Raw genomic sequence first — 19,570 nt, 5'->3', positions numbered from 1 at the left:
CAACACTTTGCGTTCAGAGTGTCCCGCCCTTCGTTACTGGCAAAGTGGCAGATACACCTGATTTAGACCCAAACATGGTAACTTTCATAAAGAAATTTTCTAAAGACCCAAAGAAAGGTTTAGACCGAGCCTGGAAAGGTTGCCAAGACAAATTATCAGGTATATCTGGACCGATCACGAAGATCCTAGAATTGGCTATCAAGGCCAAAGAATCTAATTCCCCTCGGACCCCCAACCGTGCTAGAATGGGATCAGCGAGCTGTATGTATATTGGGCAACGCGAACTATGCTATGTCAACAGAACGCAGATGTTCATATTTGATGCGCATAGATCCTAAATTAGCGGAATTGGCTCTCAATGAGGCTGGTTCTTTAGCGAATGGTTTGCTTTTTGGTGACAAATTTGTCAAGGATTTGGGGAAGTATGTTGCCACTTTCTCTGCATTAGACAAGGCCCAATCTTCAATGAAGATGTGTAACAGAGGCCTTTTTCTCAGGGCCAGATGCTACAGGGGTCGAGTGCCAGGCTGCGGACACTATCAGACCTCTGGAGGTTACAACCAGCAGGGCCAAGGTTATTATTCCAGACTGGGGTTCATTCCAACAAGAGCCCGAAGAGGTAGAGGTCGTGGTTTCCGCAACAAATAGAGGTGGTTTCAACTCCTCTGAAGGAACTTCTACAGGTGAGAATTATTCCATTTTCAGAGGTTTTTCTGGGGGGGGAGGGGGAGAAGGTTGAAGGATGACGTTGCAGCTTGGGAAAGTATTTCTCAGGACCCTCGGGTTCTTCAGACGGTGTTGGGATACAGAATAGAGTTTTACACCCCTCCTCAGGAAAGGTCGCTTCCTTGTCCCCTTAATTTTTTTCTCAAGCAGTGAGTTATTTCATGGACGAAGAGGTAGCGCGCCTTCTCCAGAAACGCGATATCTTCCGTTCGAATCCCCAACCTACAGGGTTTGTCAGTTCTATTTTCCTAGTTCAGAAAAAAGGCGCTGGGTCTCACCTAGTTCTAAATCTGAGAGATTTCAATTCCTGGGTTATTTATCGTCATTTCAAGATGGAAGGCATCCATCTCTTAAGAGATCGTCTTCACGAAGGGGACTTCTTAGTGCAGTTAGCTCTCAAAGACGCATATCTCCCTGTATTCAAACAGCACCGTCGGTATCTCCAATTCTCCTGGCGAGAGCATTGGTACGAATTTGCCATCCTTCCTTTCGGTCTGTCATCCGCTCCATGGTGTTTTACCAAACTCTTAAGATCAGTGGTTCAATTTCTCAGAGAAAGAGGGGTCCGTCTCATTATATATCTGGACAATATTATGACCATGGCTCAATCGGAAGAGTCGGTCCTACTACATCTATCTTGGACAGTCCAGCTTCTTCAAGATCTAGGATTCCTGATCAATTCAGACAAGTCAGTGATGACTCCCTCCAGAGTCATAGAATTCTTAAGTCTTCAGGTGAACTCTGTCAAAGCCCAATTGTTGTTGCAAAGAGGAGTTCCATCAAGAAAGAGTTGAGGAGAGCACTTGCCTCTCCGACTACATCATTGAAGACCGTAGCGCGCTTAGTGGGTTTTTTGGCCTCTTCTGTCCAAGCGATATTTCCAGGGCCTCTTTGCTATCGAGCCTTACAGCGACTGAAGATCATGCGTCTTCACCTAGGTTTATCTTACGAGAAGCCAGAGCGGAGATCGATTGGTGGTTGGCACACATTGATGCATGGAACGGCAGAGACATCTTTGCATCAAGCCCGGACGTGATTATAGAGTCGGATGCCAGTCAATGGGGCTGTGGTGCTCGTTGCGGTCCAGTACAGACAGGAGGCCGGTGGTCTCCAGAGGAGTTGAACCTACATATCAACTGCCTAAAACTTTTAGTGGAGCATTTGCAATTCACTCCCTGTCTCCACGTAAAGCGAAATGTTACATTCTTCTTCAGGTGGACAACATTTCTGCTGTACAATATATAAATCGTCTAGGAGGGACCAGATCTTGTGTTCTGGTGGAAATTGCAAAGGAGTTCTGGCAGTTTTGCCTGCAACATCACATTTCGGTGACTGTAGAATATATTCCGGGTCGGGGCAACCTGATTGCGGATTGGAACTCCCGCTTTCTCAGGATGGCAGCGATTGGAAACTGAATCCTCAAGCATTCAACAAATGGAATCTTCGATGGGGTCCTTGTTTGATAGATCTCTTTGCCTCGAGGCTCAATGCTCAAATGACCTGTTTTTTCGGTTGGAGACCAGATCACTTGGTGTCGGAAACGGACGCTTTTCTGCAATCATGGGATAAGGGGATCCTTTATGCGTTTCCACCCTTTGCCATGATTCAGAGTACTCTCTCAGGTGAGGAGACAGAAAGCGGAATTGATTTTGGTGACACCCATTTTGGAAAGCACAACCGTGGTTTACAGTGACGATGTCAATGTCATGTGCTTATCCGATTGCGATCCCGCCAACTGCTGTTGGACCCAGTGGGATCTCAACAACCTCTGATATGGATGGGGCAGTTATCGCTTATGGCGTGGAGAGTTTCCGGAAAAGATGGCAAGTGCCTGGAGTTTCGGGCAAAGCAATGTTTTTCTTCTCCCAATCTTGGGCTCTTTCCACTCACAAGAGATATCAGTCTTCCTGGAAAAGATGGGTGTGTTGGTGTGGTGAGCAATGTGTTGATCCCCTGGGGACCTCTGTTAATATGATTGTCAATTTTCTTTCTGAAATAGCCTTTCAGTGTTCGGCTTACAGAACCCTCAACAATTTCAGATCGGCGATATCAGCGGGTCATCCCCATCTAGAAGGGAAACCTGTGGGGGAACAACCGTTAGATTGTAAACTCCTTCGTGGGATCAGAATGGTTAAACCACCTCAACCTAGATATTCGTCTTTTTTGGGATGTGGATATAGTCTTACAGTTTTTGAAATCCTGGCCTTGTAATGAAGATCTTTCACGCAAGCAGCTTTCAGCAAAGCTAACTATTTTACTTTGTCTTTTGTCCTGTCATAGTTTTGACTCTTGCTCTCGGCAAGACTGCTGATTATGCCAATCCTCCAACAAAATGCGACTGTTGTCCCAACCCTTCCGGCTCAAAAGCAGCACCTCACCTAAACCCCAAATGGTTAGAGATGATTTGTGGCAGTCTTTACGCATGGACTCAAATGCATGACATCTCAGGGGATATTGTGGTTAAACGGAGAGTACCCCTTTCTCACAACAACAAGTCTCAGTCATACTCAGGCAAAGAAGAAGATGCAGTAAAAGGTTTATTTTTATCAAAAACTGCAATCTACGATAAGTTACATGGGCTGCAATGACCAGGATAATGAACAATGAAAGAAACAGAATGGAAAAGACAAGAGTCATTAATACAAAGACCCCCACCATCTCACAATATCATTCGATCTCATGAAATGTGTGATATGTCCTAATATCCCTGCTGGTAGGCCTAACCCCTAACTCAGATGAGGTAGGTGTGTTAAACCTCAATCTGCCAATGCCATGTCCATGAGAAGAGCCCCAAACCCTTGTTACCTTGGAATGAGGTCTCTAGCTGAGACTCCGCAGGAACACGAAGACTAGGTGAGTGTCAAGGCAACTTGCCGCACCGATAGCAGCGATGGCATCTGGTCGGAATCCTTCTATCTGATAAAGTGAGGAGTATATATACAGATCTGCCTAGACCCCTGACGTTGGTTGTTCCCAAACAAGAGATAACAAGGCATGCTTGGGACGGTAATTAGTATAAACAATTCCCTCGAGAGCGTGAAGAGGGAAAGTACCCAACATAGACACCTTCAGTTTGTTTGTATTTGTCGCCTGGTCTTGACGCCTTAGCGCGGTGGCACTGATGAGGGAAATCAAAACATGGGCCCAAGTCAAAACAAGGCAGTCATCTTAAAAGAATTGATTTATTAAATGTGCTAAAACAGAGCAGGATAAGTAGGCTAAAAGTCACTAGGTTAAGGGGGAACGAATTCTGCAAGCCAGCGGCTAAGCTAACTCCTGTATCCCTATTAAAACAAACTAGGATTCACTGAAGTCCTGTCGCAGAGTGTTGGATGTGCGTGCACTGGATATAGCAGGTAGAGTGTTTACTCCTTCTAGAGTTTCCTTTACTATTTCTAACCGTACAAAGACAGCTTTCAGATATGCTTCTTACACAGCTTTTCCTCACCATCAAAAATTATGCATTGTGAATTGTTTAAAAGCTTATGAAGAATGTATTTGTGAAATCCGTAGAGATTTACAGGGACAATTACTAATTTCTCTACAGAAACCCTTTGGTCCAGTCTCTGTGGGTACCCTGGCACGCTGGGTTTGATGGATTTTGGAGGAAGCCAGGATAGATATTTCTATGTTAGGGAAGCCATGGCCTCTAAGGCGTTGTCTGCCGTTTCTCGTTTAGAGGATAATATGAGAGCGGCTGATTGGTCATCAGATTCCACATTTGAGATATTCTATCATAAACCTATTGTTGATGTTGTTGCAATGGTTGTGGACCAGCTTTGAACTAGCATAATCCGAAGCCTCCGGTCCTGACATAAGAATTAAAAAAATTCTAGCTTACGCGTCAAGAATTTTAAATTCTATTAAGGACACGGAGGCGAGAATTATCCCACCCGAAGGATACTTTATTTTATTAATTATATTGTTGAATTTCTGCTATGCATTGTGTTGAAATGATTGTATGCACACCCATTGTATCATTTCTGGAGAAGGCTATTATTTGCGTATCTCTTTATTTCTAGGTACTGAAAACAAAGGTGCCTCAGCGGAAAGGTTGAGTTGAAGATTGGTGTACTTCAGGAGGATAGACAATGACATCTTCAGAGTTCCGGTTCTTTTAAGAAATTCCAGTTCTAAGGAGTTAAGTACTTATTTGGTTTGATTGCAAAGAAAGAGGAAGGACTGTGTTAACAGAGACAGATATACAGGGGTCAGACCTGTGATTGGTGGACATTACAGACTTCTTGGGTTCATGGGAAATGTAGTTTTTATGTTATTGAAGTTTTAAATGGCTGCTGTTTTAACTTGCAGTAAAGAGAGGGAAGCATAATCCTCGCCTCTGTGTCCTTAATAGAATTGAAAATTCTTGACGCGTAAGCTACATTTTTTATTCATCTCCATCAATGCCCTTTGTATTGCTTATATACCCACCCACTTTTTGTGTAACAAAAAGCCCGTTTGCACTACCCATTTTTTCTTTACCCATCAAATTTGGTTAAGTAAATAAGAAACAAAGCACCTGTGCATTTTGTATATGCATGCATGGGGGACACATCTACAAAATGTCACGGCTGCAGTCTACATCATAGCACCTTTCTTCTTTATTTCTTCCTTAGCCATGTTGCATAGCATCGCTAAAAAACAACACTGACACAACCAATAGGTCCCAAAGGAGAGAACTATTAGCTTTTCCAATGCTTGTTTAACCTCTTGGGTGCCCAGGACGAGGTGATCTCATCCGGTGCCGAGGACAAGACCAGCTCGTCCTGCTATGGGCCCCCCGGGGGAGTGCTAGCGCTCCCACCGATGGCCAGGAACCCCTCTGCCCTGGGCAGGGATGGAAGGGGAATCGCTTCCCCTCCCACCCCCACCACCCCTCCTGTGACCCCTCTGTGGCGCCCGATCGAAGGAGAAATGCTTGCATTTCTCCTCCGATCACGTGGAGGGGCAGAGAAGCCTGAAAGGAGAGGAAAGGCCTTTCCTCTCCTTTCAGGCTTCTCTGAGCATTTCTGCTGCCCGACCGCGATGCGATCGGGCAGCAGAAAAGCCACTAGACACCAGGGATTTTTAATTTTTTTAAATTTACTTAACAAGGAGAGCGGCCCCTTGGGCAAGGGCCGCTCTCCAGGGGGGCAATTTGTTTTTTGGCTGTTTCTGCCCCAGGGGTGTGGGGGGCTGAAACCCCCCTAGACACCAGGGATTTTTTTTTGTTTGTTTTTGTGTTTTTAATTTGTGGGGAGCGACCCCTTAGACAAGGGTCGCTCCCCTGGGGGCAAAACAATTTCTAGGCCATTTCTGGCAGATTGGCCTATTTTTATTAGGCCGGGCAGAAACCACTAAACACCAGGGATTTTGTTTTTTTATTTTATGTACACATAAGGGGAGCGGCCCCTTGGGCAAGGGCCGCTCCCCAGGGGGGCAAATAATTTTACGGCTGTTTCTGCCCCCAGGGAGGGCAGAAACCCCCTAGACACCAGGTATTTATTTTTTTTGTTTGTTATATGTGGGGAGTGACCCCTTAGTCAAGGGTCGCTCCCCTGGGGCCAAAATTAATTCTAGGCCGTTTCTGCCCCCCTTGGGGGCAGATCGGCCTATTTCTATTAAGCTGATCTGCCCCCAGGGGGGGCAGAAACTTTTAGGCACCAGGGATTTTTTTTTTTTATATATGTGGGGAGCGACCCCTTAGGCAAGGGTCGCTCCCCTGGGGGCAAAATTATCTTTGGGCCATTTCTGCCCCTCTTGGGGGCAGATCGGCCTATTTTTATTAGGCCAATCTGCCCCCGGGGGGGGGGCAGAAACCACTAGACACCAGGAATTTTTATTTTTTTGCAAAAATTTCACACAAGGGGAGCGACTTCTTAGGCAAGGGTCGTTCCCCTGGGGGGCAAATTTATTTTAGGCCTTGGGGGCAGAGCTGCCTATTTTTATTAGGCCGATCTGCCTCCAAGGGAAGCAGAATCCACTAGGCACCAGGGATTTTTTTTGCACCAATTTCACGCAAGGGGAGCGACCCCTTAGGCAAAGGTCACTCCCCTTGGGGGGCAAATTTATTTTAGGTCATTTATGCTCCCCTTGGGGGCAGAAACCACTTAGGCACCAGGGATTGGTGTGTGTGTTTTGTTTGGGGGGGCAGCCCCTTGGACAAGGGTCGCTTCCCATGGGGGCACATTACTGTTGGCCATATCTGCCCCCGTTGGGGGCAGATTGGCTTATTTTTGGAAGGCCCATCTGCCCCCAAAGGGGACAGAAAGCCCACCAGAGACCAGGGAAGATTTTTTTTCAAAATAAGAGGGTGGGGGTATGGCCATACCCCCACTGCAAATAAATGGGGCCAAAGTTGTTCTGCCCACCAGTGGGCAGATGGGGCAATTACCCCTGATCCACACCCCGGGGGGCAGGAAGCCTACTAAATGCCAGGGAATTAAAAAAAAAAAATGTGGGGTGGTGGCTACCAACCAGTATGGGCATAACCCATCCCAACTGAAGGGGGTAACAGTCTTTCAGCTCTCCCCCGCACACTAAACATCTTATCCCACGGCAAGCAAGTGGACATTTAATTATTTGGGGTTTTGGTTTTACATTTGGGCCATGAGAGTTTGGCTAACTCTCAAAATCGTCCCACTTGGAATGGTGAGGGCTGCACTTTTTGGACTTTAGGACGCTGCCATGTAGAAATATCCACAAGATTTAGACACATCTGAAAACAAAACATCTGGGTGAGTCCAGGGTGGTGTGCTTCACATGCACCCCACAACATTTTCTTACCCACAATGCCCTGAAAACCGCCAACTTTGCTGGAAATCACACATTTTTCTCACATTTTTGTGATGGAACTTAGCGGAATCTGCAGGAATCCACAAAATTCCTACCACTCAGTGTCTCATCTATACCGATAGAAATTCTGCCCCACTTGTCAGCCTAAAATGTTTTTTTCCAAACTGCCCTTTTGGATCCGCTTTGGTTCCCCCTCAATTTTGACATGTTTTTGGCTCTTCCCTGTCACAGGCACTTGGCACACCTACACAAGTGAGGTATAATTTTTACCGGGAGACTGAGGGGAACGTTGGGTGGTAGGAAATTTCTTCCGGTGCAGTGATCCCACACAGAAATGTGGGAAAAATTTGATTTTTTTAGCTAAATTTGAGGTTCGCTGAGGATTCTGGGTAAGAAAACACTGGAGTATCCACGCAAGTCACACCTCCCTGGACTCCCTCGGGTGTCTAGTTTTCAGAAACGTCTGGGCTTGGTAGGTTTCCCTGTATGGCTGCTGAGCCCAGGACCAAAAACGCAGGTGCCCCCACCACAAAAACAGGTAGTTTTGTATCTGATAATTTTGATGTGTCCAGATAGTATTTTGGGGCATTTCCTTTCGCGGGCACTGGGCCTACCCACACAAGTGAGGTACCATTTTTATCGGCAGACTTGGGGAAACGCTGGGTGGGAGGAAATTTGTGTCTCCTCTCAGATTCCAGAACTTTCTGTCACCGAAATATGAGGAAAAAGTGTTTTTTTTGGCCACATTTTGAGGTTTGCAAAGGATTCTGGGTAACAGAACCTGGTGAGAGCCCCACAAGTCACCCCATCTTGGATTCCCCTGCGTGTCAAGTTTTCAAAAATGTGCAGATTTGGTAGGTTTCCCTAGGTGTCCGCTGAGCTGGAGGCCAAAATCTACAGCTAGGCACTTTGCAAAAAACATGTCAGTTTTCAATGTAAAAATGGAATGTGTCCATGTTGTGTTTTGGGGCATTTTCTGTTGCGGGCGCTAGGCCTACCCACACAAGTGAGGTATCATTTTTATAGGAGACTTGGGGGAACATAGAATAGCAAAACAAGTGCTATTGCCCCTTGTCTTTCTCTACATTTTTCCCTTCCAAATATAAGACAGTGTGTAAAAAAGACGTCTATTTGAGAAATGCCCTGTAATTCACATGCTAATATGGGCACCCCAGAATTCAGAGATGTGCAAATAACCACTGCTCCTCAACACCTTACCTTGTGCCCATTTTGGAAATACAAGGGTTTTCTTGATACCTATTTTTCACTCTTTATATTTCAGCAAATGGATTGTTATATACCCGGTATAGAATGAAAACCCACTGCAAAATGCAGCTCATTTATTGGCTCTGGGTACCTAGGGTTCTTGATGAACCTACAAGCCCTATATATCCCCGCAACCAGAAGAGGCCAGCAGACGTAACTGTATATTGCTTTAAAAAATCTGACATTGCAGGAAAAAGTTACAGAGTAAAACGTAGAGAAAAATTGCTGTTTTGTTTACCTCAATTTCAATATTTTTTTGATTTCAGTTGTTATTTTCTGTAGCAAACCCTTGTATGATCTACACAAATTACCCATTGCTGAATGCAGAATTTTGTCTACTTTTCAGTATTGTTTGGGTTTCTGGGATCCAGCATTGGTTTCACACCCATTTCTGTCACTGACTGGAAGGAGGCTGAAAGGACAAAAAATCATTAAAATGGGGTATCTCCCAGTAAAATGCCAAAATTGTGTTGAAAAATGTGTTTTTCTGATTCAAGTCTGCCTGTTCCTGAAAGCTGGGAAGCTGGTAATTTTAGCACCGCAAACCCTTTGTTGATGCCATTTTCAGGGAAAAAAAAAACAAGCCTTCTTCTGCAGCCCTTTTTTCCCATTTTTTTGAAAAAACACATTTTTCACTGTATTTTGGCTATTTTCTTGGCCTCCTTCAGGGGAACCCACAAAGTCTGGGTACCTCTAAAATCCCTAGGATGTTGGAAAAAAAGGACGCAAATTTGTTGTGGGTAGCTTATGTGGACAGAAAGTTATGAGGGCCTAAGCGCGAACTGCCCCAAACAGCCAAAAAAAGGCCTGGCACAGGAGAGGGAAAAGGCCTGGCATTGAAGGGGTTAACTAGGCTTGGATGTAATATTGAATCCATGCTGATACAATGTAGAGTTTCCTAGTCTCATGACAGAAAGTCTTAATTTTATTAAAGACACGGAGGCGAGTATTATGAGTTTATTTTCTTACTTTAATAAATAGCAGCAGTCAAGAAATATACTACAATTTCCAGAAGGCAAAGGAACAACAGCCAATGGGAATAAAAACGTAGTCAGAACAGAGTACACCAATCAGCTGTAAACAATGGTATTATGACATCACTTGACTGCGAACAGCTCTCTTTTCTTGCGAGAGAGCCAGTTAAAATTAAACAATGGAACAATGGAAAACAAAATGAGAATTGCCATAATGAAAGAGAAAACATCGGAACAAAAGTTCAAAATCCAAGATAGCCAAAACGGATTCAGGTAAGTAGCTCTAACGGGAAGACCAGCTTTGAACGGTGTCATGGAAGTTTGAAGAGTAGTAAACCAAGCTGAAGTCAGAGACTTAAGTGGAAGGTTGAGTGATGGCCAGCGGTGCTGAAAGAAGGGAGGGAAAAAATAAAGAACAAAGTTAATAAAAGTGGAGGGATAATACTCGCCTCCGTGTCTTTAATAAAATTAAGACTTTCCGTCATGAGACTAGGAAAATCTACATTTTATGGCAAGACCAGAGGCTCCTATTATGCGAGTTTAAAGCATATTAATTACATTTAGAGACCCATTATTGATAGGTTTGCAGTAGAAAACTTTAAATACATTATCATTAGACCAGTCTGCAGATTTAAGAATATCCTCTAAACGGGAGCCTGCCCAGAACGCTTTAGAAGCCATTGCCCCTCTGGAGGAATGAGCTCCGAACATAGAAGTATCTATGCCCGCCAGAGACATCAACCATTTAACCCATCTAGCTAGGGTAGCAGCCGAAACGGGAGAGTGGGGTTTCCTAAATGAGATTAATAATTGGGAATGAGAAGAAGATCTTATACTGCAGTCTTTAATTCGTACGCTTTTAAACATTGTCCAACACATAGTTTCGGATGGTCAGGAAAATATGGATAAAAGACTGAGGATAAATTGGTTTTGGTGCGACGAACCACAGTAAACAAATCCCCTGTAGGTGTAAATTGTTGATTAGAAATATCAAGAGGTTTAACATCTGAGACACGTTTAATAGAAACCAGGCACAATAACATAGTCAACTTTGCAGATAAAATTTTTAGCGAAAGCATGAGATTATCAGGCCATGACACAATGAATTTTAAAACAATGTTAACATCCCATAATTGACTGTATTTAGGCAAAGGAGGATTGGAAAACTTTACTCCCCTAAGTAAGCGGCAAATCAGAGGATGTTCTCCCACGGGTTTCCATTGACTGGAGTATGATTGGCAGATACAGCTGATCGATATAGGTTGATCGTACGGAAGGCTTTGCCTTTGCTGGCTTCAGCCGCTAAGAAGTTGATAATATAAATCAAATCCGCTGAAAAGGAATCAATGTGTTTTCCCAGACACCAGCTGTGCCAAATAGACCAGGCTGACGTGTAAGCCTTTTTTGTGCCTGGGGCCCAGGTCCGTGAGATGTATTGGGAAGCTTCTGTCGAAATGCACGGGAAAGATTGAGATTGCCCAAGAGTTTCCATGCAGAGAGAGTTAATAAATTGTCCAGGATGAGATCGACCTAGCGGGTCGAGAAGCAGTTCCGGGAAGGAAGGAATCAAAATCGGGAAATCTATTGAAAGTTCCAGAAGAGCCGGGAACCACGTTTGTGATTGCCAAAAAGGAGCTCTGAGAATTAAAGAGGCTTGTTGACGCCTGATATGGGCCAGCACCCTGCTGATCATGAGGAAAGGGGGAAAGGCATAATTGAGGGAAAGGGACCAGTCCTGTAAAAAGGCATCTGATGCCAAGGCCAAAGGATCTGGACACCAGCTGTAAAATTGTGGAAGCTGAGAATTGAGGCGAGATGCAAAAAGATCGATTTGTAGAGGACTCCATTTGTTCCAAATGATCTGGAAAATTGAAGTGTGGAGTCTCCAATCGCTTGAATCTTGAAGATGACGAGAATGCCAATCTGCTACTGAATTCTGAGAGCCGGGAAGGTACACTGCATGAACCGAAATGTGGTTTGAAAGGCAAAATTCCCAGAGACCCTTGGCTAGTTCCGCCAGAGGTGTGGATCTTGTGCCGCCGAGGTGATTTATATAACAGACAGCAGAGATGTTGTCCATTATGAGGAGAATGGCACAGCGAACTCTGTTTTTTGCAAGGCTTTTGATCGCAAAGGAACCGGCAAGCATCTCTAAACAACTGATATGCATTTTGGACTCCTCTGACGACCATGTGCCTCCAGTCGAGATTGGTCCACACCGGGCCCCCAAGCCGGTTCGGCTTGCATCTGATTCTAATACTAGATCTGGGGCTGATGCAAAGATAGTCCTTCCGTTCCAGGCCTCTAAATGGTCTATCCACCACTGAAGTTCCGTGCAAGAATCGACGTCTAATGGAATGATATCTGCGTATGAGAGTCCTTTTCTTAAGTGACAAAGTAACCTTTGAAGGGCTCTGTAGTGAAGAGGGCCTGGAAAAATGGTTTGGATTGAGGAGGAGAGAAGGCCCACAATTTGCGCTAACGTTCTGAGAGAGATCTGAGAACTGTGTAGGACTTGAAGAATTTCCGACTTTATGGTCTTGATCTTTGCAGAGGGAAGCAAAAGAGTGGCAGAAATTGAGTTTATTTGGAAACCTAAGAATTCTATAATTTGTGAAGGGGTTAGGATAGATTTTTCTCTGTTTATGATAAAACCTAAATCCGAAAGGAGTGAGCACGTAAGGGATAGATGAGACAATAGGGATTGTGGAGACTGGTTCATTATTAGGATATCGTCGAGGTAGATAATCATTCTGGTTTCATGAGTTTGGTGAAACACCACGGGCGGAAGAGAGACCGAAGGGTAGAGAGGTAAAATGAAAATATTGGTCTGACTATTGAAATTGGAGAAACTTCCTGAAATGAGGGTGGATTGGAACTACAAGATACGCATCTTGAAGATCCAATCGAACCATCCAATCCTGTTGAAGAAGAGTATCTCTGAGATGGAGGATGGTTTCCATCTTGAAATGGTGATAGACTACAAAATGGTTGAAACCCTTGTGGTTTATCACAGGCCGCCTTTTTCTGTTTTTCTTTAGAATCAGGAAAATTGAGCTGGTAAAACCTGTTGGATCGGGAAGGGTAGGAGCGATGGCTTGTTTTTGTAACAGGGATTGTACTTCTGAGGTAATGAGAGATGCCATGTCTGAGGAAAAACCTGGAAGGGAGGGTAACTGAGTCTGAACAGGGGTTGCGTAAAGTTCTATGGAATAACCTTGAACAGTGTAAAGAACCCAGGGATCTGCCGTGATCTCCGACCATTTTGGTAGGAAAAAACGGAGACGCCCTCCTACAGGTATAGAAAAAGGTATAAGACTTACTTGGCTGGGAAGAGGATCTTGTGTTCCTGAAGCATCTGGAGCGGAAACCTCTTACTCTCTGGGGATAAAATTGCGGCCTATAATCTTGGTATGACGCGTTGTGGTATCCCCTGGAACCTTGGTAGTAGTATGGACGGCCGGCAAAGCGGTTCCTTCCTCTGCCAGCCCTTGCAAAAACCTGCTGGGCAAACATCTTTTCCATTGATTGTTGCGCTTTGTCCAGTGACGTGAAAGTCGCAACGTATTTGCTTAAGTCTTTGATAAAAGACTCTCCAAATAGAGCACCGGCGGTGTGAACATTAGGTTGGACAGACGCCAGGTTGATCAGTTTAGGGTCGAGTTTCAGAAGTAAACCCTTGCGTCTCTCGTGTGTAAGAGAAGAATTTGCATTGCCTAAAAGGCAAAAGGTCCATTGAACCCAAAGGGTAAGCTCTTCAGGGTCTATAAAAGAGCCGTCAATTCTAGCTGCCTCCGCAATGTCAAATATACGAGTTAGCGGACCCAAAATATCAAGCAGCTTGTCCTGGCAAGAAGACCACGCCTTATCCACCCCTTTGAGTGGATCCTTGCCTAATTTCATGAAGAAAGTCAAGATAGGTTGGTCAATAGAGGGAGTAACTGAGAGATTACGGAAAAGGGAGGGGCCGGGACACTCTGATTTTAATTTAGCTCTAGTTTGCTTATCTAAGGGGCAATTGATTTTTAGCCGAGACATATTGTGCGACATGATCCGCAGGAACCCACTCAGTAGAGTTGGGGTGAAGTATATTGGAAGGGCCAAACATCTGGAAACCTTTGGGGTCTAAAATATTGGAGGTTTGAAGGGAAGATGGTTTGGATTTCTTAGGGGGGGGGGAAGGAGAAACATCATCCCCATTAGAGGACACATTGGAGTCAGAGTCCAAGTCAGGGAGATCGTCATCCGTGTCTGGGATGGACGATATTATCAAGGGACCAATAACATTCTTTTGCTTGGTTTTGTGTTTTAAACCAGGTTTTAAACCAGGTTTCCCAATGTCCAAATGCTTATACTCCTTGGAGGGAGCCTTTTGAGGAGCCGCGTCCTCTGCCACATGTGAGAAGGTCTCACTTCTCTTTTGCGCCAATTTTTTAGATTTTGGGGGATTTTTAGTAGGAGAAAGGCGCTGACTGCATTCCCCCGCAGTCTGGGCCGAAATGGACCTAGATATCATGTCAGAAAAAGAAAGTTCTAGGTTCTTAGAAATTTTTTGCATAGAGGATGAAACTGCCTATTGGACAGAGGTTTTTATAAAAGCAGACAATTCCTGCCTGATGTCCTCAACCTCATGTGAAGGAGAGTTGTCTGAATCCATTATGGTGATAGAAAGGGCTGGGAAGTGAGGGGTTAACAAAACCAGGAAGGGAAAAAAAACCAGGAAGGAACAAGCTAACAAAGCTCCGCCTGTGGGCGTCGTCAAACCTGCCAGTCGAGAGGGAAGACAGGAGCAGGAATGACTGTAGCCTCGGTATTCTGGAGCAGGTAAGCGGAGCGCAGAAAATACAGGACAAAGCTGTCCTGAAGAGTGAAAAATGAGCGCTGGTGCCACCGAGCGCAGAAGAATGCCGATTCTGACAAGAAGAATGCGAGGCGCCGGAATTCCTCAAGCGCGGCAAAGCAAACTGCCGCCTGAGGGAGTCCGGCAATGTAAACAGAGCGCGCGGGTGATGCGCGCAGAAAGGGAAAAGTTTGTTAAACCGAGCGCGCGGAGCGCTGACTAAAATGCGGCAACATGCCGGCTGACAACAGGAAAATAACTATGAAAACAGTGCGTTAAAGCAGCAGAAGAACTAACGAGTCAAACATTAAGATATATTATTAAAAATACGAAATAACTATCAGACAGTATAATTTTTTTACAGAACGAAGGAGAAAAGGGTACTTAACTTGACTGCGAGCAGCAAGAAAAGAGGGCTGTTCGCAGTCAAGTGATGTCATAATACCCTTGTTTACAGCTGATTGGTATACTCTGTTCCGACTATGTTTTTATTCCCATTGGCTGTTGTTCCTTTGCCTTCTGGGAATTGTAGTATATTTCTTGACTGCTGCTATTTATTAAAGTAAGAAAAGAAACGCATAATAGGAGCCTCCGGTCTTGCCATAAAATTAGTGGAAAAAGGAATGAAATTCTGCTCAATCTAAAACAGCAAACACGATGAATCAACCAGAAAAAGTGTATGACAGCTGTCTAAAACGTTTGATAATGATTAGAAGGCCTCACAAATGAATCGCAATAACGGCAGACAATTGTTGCTGATGTACCAACTCTCGATTGTTCCAGAATAGCAAAACTTAAACAAATGACTGATATTTTTTTTATAAGAAATGAAACAACCTTACAGAGGTGACATTAGAGCCCACTCAGCAGCGGCGCTGGAACCGTTCCTGAATGTGAAGCCAACACCTGTAATAACGTAGAACTCTAACTAACGCTCTTTCCGACGCTATAAAAAAAACACAAAAACACACACTCGCACGCACGGTTCTAGTGGTCGCCGCCCGTAACTCTACGCGTGACGTATAGTGTGGGCGTGTCTTTTGATTGTCACGTATTCGTCAACTAGACGGTGCTAATGGTCATTCCTCTAACAATTTGATTCTGTGTGTCCCTACTCTGCGCAGCCTAGTCAGCTGCTGAAAGAGTCGAAGATTCCATCGCTCAGAGAGGGGAGACCTAGATCAAGGATCCTTGTGGAGGACTCTGAGAGTTCTGTCGATGACACAGCCAATGCATAAAGCGAGAAGAGGAAGTGTAAGTACCGTCTGAGCTGCAGCTTTGTTATGCGGCAATATTTATTCTTATCCCACCGGTGACCCCCGCCGTTTGATACAGTGATACTGTCCAAACAAAAGCCCTCGGAAGTTATGGACTTGGACTGTTTTTATAGCACTTATCTTAATTAGTCAACGATTGTGCATATTTCGAGATTCTTGCTTGAAACACGTTTGCACGTGCAAGCAATGTAGCCCCGGTACACCTACAGTGTAAAAATCTAGTGCATCATATCTTCTTCCGCAACTTCACTCTTTAATTTAAAGCAGCATTCCAGTTCCCTTGCATGTATTACACAAAGCACGCACTGCATCTCTGGATTACCCCACTACCCGAGACGTTTAATTTAAGGCATGGGCAAAAGTGGGTTCTGGCCCATGGACCCACCTGTTCATGGGCCCCCTTAATAGATTTGGCTGTGTTTTCTAAACAGTCCGGCCCCGATTACCTTGAATGATTGTTAAACAATGAATGCTTTAAATACCATTCTACTTTAATTTGTTTTTAATACGGGTAATATGTGGCAGCTTGTTACAGATATTTTGCCCAGAAACGTTGTGTTTGTTTTTGAGCATCATGCAACATTGTAAAAGGAACATTTTTGTAAAATCAAAACAAGACCTCGCATATGAGAAATGGCAGTGGGTTGCAGAGATTATTTGCAATAATTTTAGTGAGCTGCTGCTACATTTCACTATTGAAAACGCACATCACTATCCTTGAATATTAGATGGAAACATATTTAGAATTTGGAGTAACTGCCTGTGCAGCACCAGTGACTTGGCCAATTAGGCATCAAAAAAGCTGAAATTGGATTATAAATTCAAAGCTGTTATGAACAGGGCCCCCAAAATCCTTAAAATGTCCCTGCCCACAACACATCTATAACGACACCCCAAGATCCACTACCACATTCAAGCACTGTATCGCTCACTCTACAGACCAGGATTGCACATAGCAGTCTGATTGGTCAGTGTCACTTGTTAAATCACCAAACACAAAGAAATGCACTGTACTAGTGATGTAGCCATCTTTGGTGCAGCCTCGGCAGTGGCACTGTGACCAAGGGTTTGAGGGGCCCACATATAGTAATTATGGATGCTTTACAGAAAGCGATTGGGGCAATAGCAAAATACTGCAGTAATCATAGTAACCTCAGAAGAAATAATCATAGTGATGCAGGTGGGGTACACAAAGCAATAGAGGGAGTCAATCATCACAGCCCACAGAAACAGATGACAGCTGTTGCTATCCTGTCTTCGAATTTCAGACGCCAGTCCTCTGCAGGGGCGTAGCTTGGTCATTATGATTGTGGGGGGGGGGAAAGGGGAGCTAAGGCCTTCAAAACATAAGAGAGTGTGTGTGCGCGTGTTTATGTCAGTGTGAGCATGTAAAAATTGTAGGTGAAATGAAAGCACTTGTACCCAACTTTGTACTACAGGATTCAATGTTTAGGGGGTGTAACATCCCAAACACCCCTTGGAGCTATGCCACTGGTCCTCGGCACTCCAAATGTGACAAAACGCACAAATTGATAGTTCAAATTCACTGAGGCAAAACGGATATTAGAGCCTACAGCAGGAGTCTTCAAATTGGGGGGCAGGCCCCCTGAGGGGGCCTGAAGTAATCTCAGTGGGGTGCCAGGCTCTGGCCAAAAGGAGCACTGTGCTGATATCAGTGCTTTTTTTTAAGGAAGGTAAAATGAGCAGCAATAAACTGCTCTGTAATGGGCCATCACTAACATATTTTGTCATTTTTGTCCAAGCTTGATGTTTGTGTCGCAAGAGAAGAGATTCCAAATACTCTTCAAAATACGCACCCCCACTTCTAATAATCACGCTGTGGATACTGTTACAAGTTAGTAAGGCCTGCCTGCCTGACCAGAATAGTATGTTTGGCAAACACATATTTCATTGCATTTTTTAAAAGATAACCGAACTTAACTGCGATGTTTAAATAAGCCTAGATATGTTTAAACATTGCCAACTTGATAGAATAATTGTGAAAAACTATGAGGGGAGCCCTGTGAGTTTTTGTTGTTGTTTTTTTTTTTCCCCCATGGGGTGGGGGAAGGGGGGCATTACACATTTTGAAGAGCACTGGTCTACAGTCTCATTTTTCCAAACTATGTTCTTTATTATCACAGACAACCTGTATTTCTCTTTCAATTTTGCCTGTAATCAATTGCACACATACTTGCAGCCATTGTGTTTAGTTCAATATGGAACTTATTCAGGCCGTGTGCAGATCCACCAATGTTCTTAGGTAAGTTCTGCGCAATATTCAGTTCCTCTTGGGGCTGCAACGTCACCATGGTTAAGTAACCTTAGGAAATAAAAATTCATCAACAGTGATGGAATGTAATGCAAACATGTATTCAGTGTGGTGTCTTTTTTATTTTTATGGAATTCTTTATTGATAACCAAAAGAGAGTAATAGTGTGTGGGTAGGGGGCGGGAAGGGGGAGGCTTGGGAACAGGACATTGCATCCAATAACAATGGAGTCACTACACATCGGTAATGAACAAATATAGAATAACTGTAGATCCAAATGGCACAGGGGAAACAGGCAGAACACATGGCATACACTGAGGTCATAACATTCCAAAAAGGGCCCCCTATAAGTAGAAGGTACACTGAGGGGATAGCGACGGCGCTTGTCCGAGGGGAGGTGGAGTCAATGTGGTGTCTTGACTTACCTAAGGTTACTTGTCACATAACTGCCTAATACCCTAGGTGAATCTGAACATGAAAAGCAAGGGGAGGTGGAGCTAATCTCACAACAAGTTCTCAGTCATGTAAGAATAAAGCAAAGAAAATCTAATCTAGACACGTAGTCGATGAGGGGGGTCACCAACAAGCTGTAACTTTCTTTTCAGAATGGGTGATCTTGTTCTCTTGAAATAATATGTAAAAAAGAGTGGGTGATCTTGTAAGATACCTCTTTTATTGCTAGAGTCTATTGAACCACATTGAATTGGCTGAGGGCCCTTTCTTTTTCCAAAATAGAGCAATCTGTTGTTCGACTGCCCTGGACATATAGCAAATTATCCCTCAGTCTGCAGGCATCATGCTCTCCATATCAGGCAGTTGTAATTGAAGAATCAGAATGTGAGGGTCTGCTGGGATTGGATAGCCCAGTCTCTGTTTGATATGATCAAGGATCTCCCTTCAAACTGTTTTCATAACTACACAGGACCAGCATATGTGTAAGAAAGCAACTGTTCGCTGTGCCATCACAACATGGACATTGAGGGGTACATTGTGCCCAGTCTTTCAAGCGTTATGTACCATTGGAACATCAGTTTGTAGGCTGATTCTCTGCGGTTAATGCTTTTATGTATTTTAGGAAAATAACTTCCCACTGTTTATCTGAAATAGCTAGCCCCATGTCCATCTACCAGAGAGTTTGATATGGAGGTTGGGTACGTGACTTAATCTTGGATAGTAAGATAAATTCTAGAGATGAGGCCCTTCGTGCCTGCAAACGTGTAGATCATTTTCTCTCCACCTCTCACTTTTAGCAGCCTTTAAAGAATGGATTCAAACTAAAGCTTTTAGTACAGATCTAGAGGAATCTTAAATGGTAAAGTAACTGCAATTTCGACAGTGTCATATGCCCATGAAGCAATGGCAGTGCCATGCATATGTGAGAATTTAACACCTTAATGGGCCACGCAATTGGACCAGTCATTAATGCTAAGATACTGAACAT

The 19,570-nt window shown here is 44.1% G+C and overlaps 1 protein-coding gene across 2 annotated transcripts in view; it reads left to right on the top strand.

The window, feature by feature from the left end:
* The first annotated feature begins 15,698 nt into the window (after nucleotides 1–15,698).
* Nucleotides 15,699–19,570, top strand: part of ATG4C (autophagy related 4C cysteine peptidase) — a 181,931-nt gene continuing 178,059 nt past the window's right edge. For both annotated transcript variants that reach the window (XM_069232527.1, XM_069232528.1), the window contains exon 1: nucleotides 15,699–15,834. The gene's annotated coding sequence lies outside the window, so the exon portion shown is untranslated. The remainder of the gene's footprint in view (nucleotides 15,835–19,570) is intronic.

This window comes from Pleurodeles waltl, chromosome 4_2 (assembly GCF_031143425.1).
Source record: "Pleurodeles waltl isolate 20211129_DDA chromosome 4_2, aPleWal1.hap1.20221129, whole genome shotgun sequence".
NCBI classification, from domain to species: Eukaryota; Metazoa; Chordata; class Amphibia; order Caudata; family Salamandridae; genus Pleurodeles; species Pleurodeles waltl.
The sequence above is the reverse complement of the archived record's forward strand: the minus strand, read 5'-3'. Positions and strand labels throughout refer to the sequence as shown.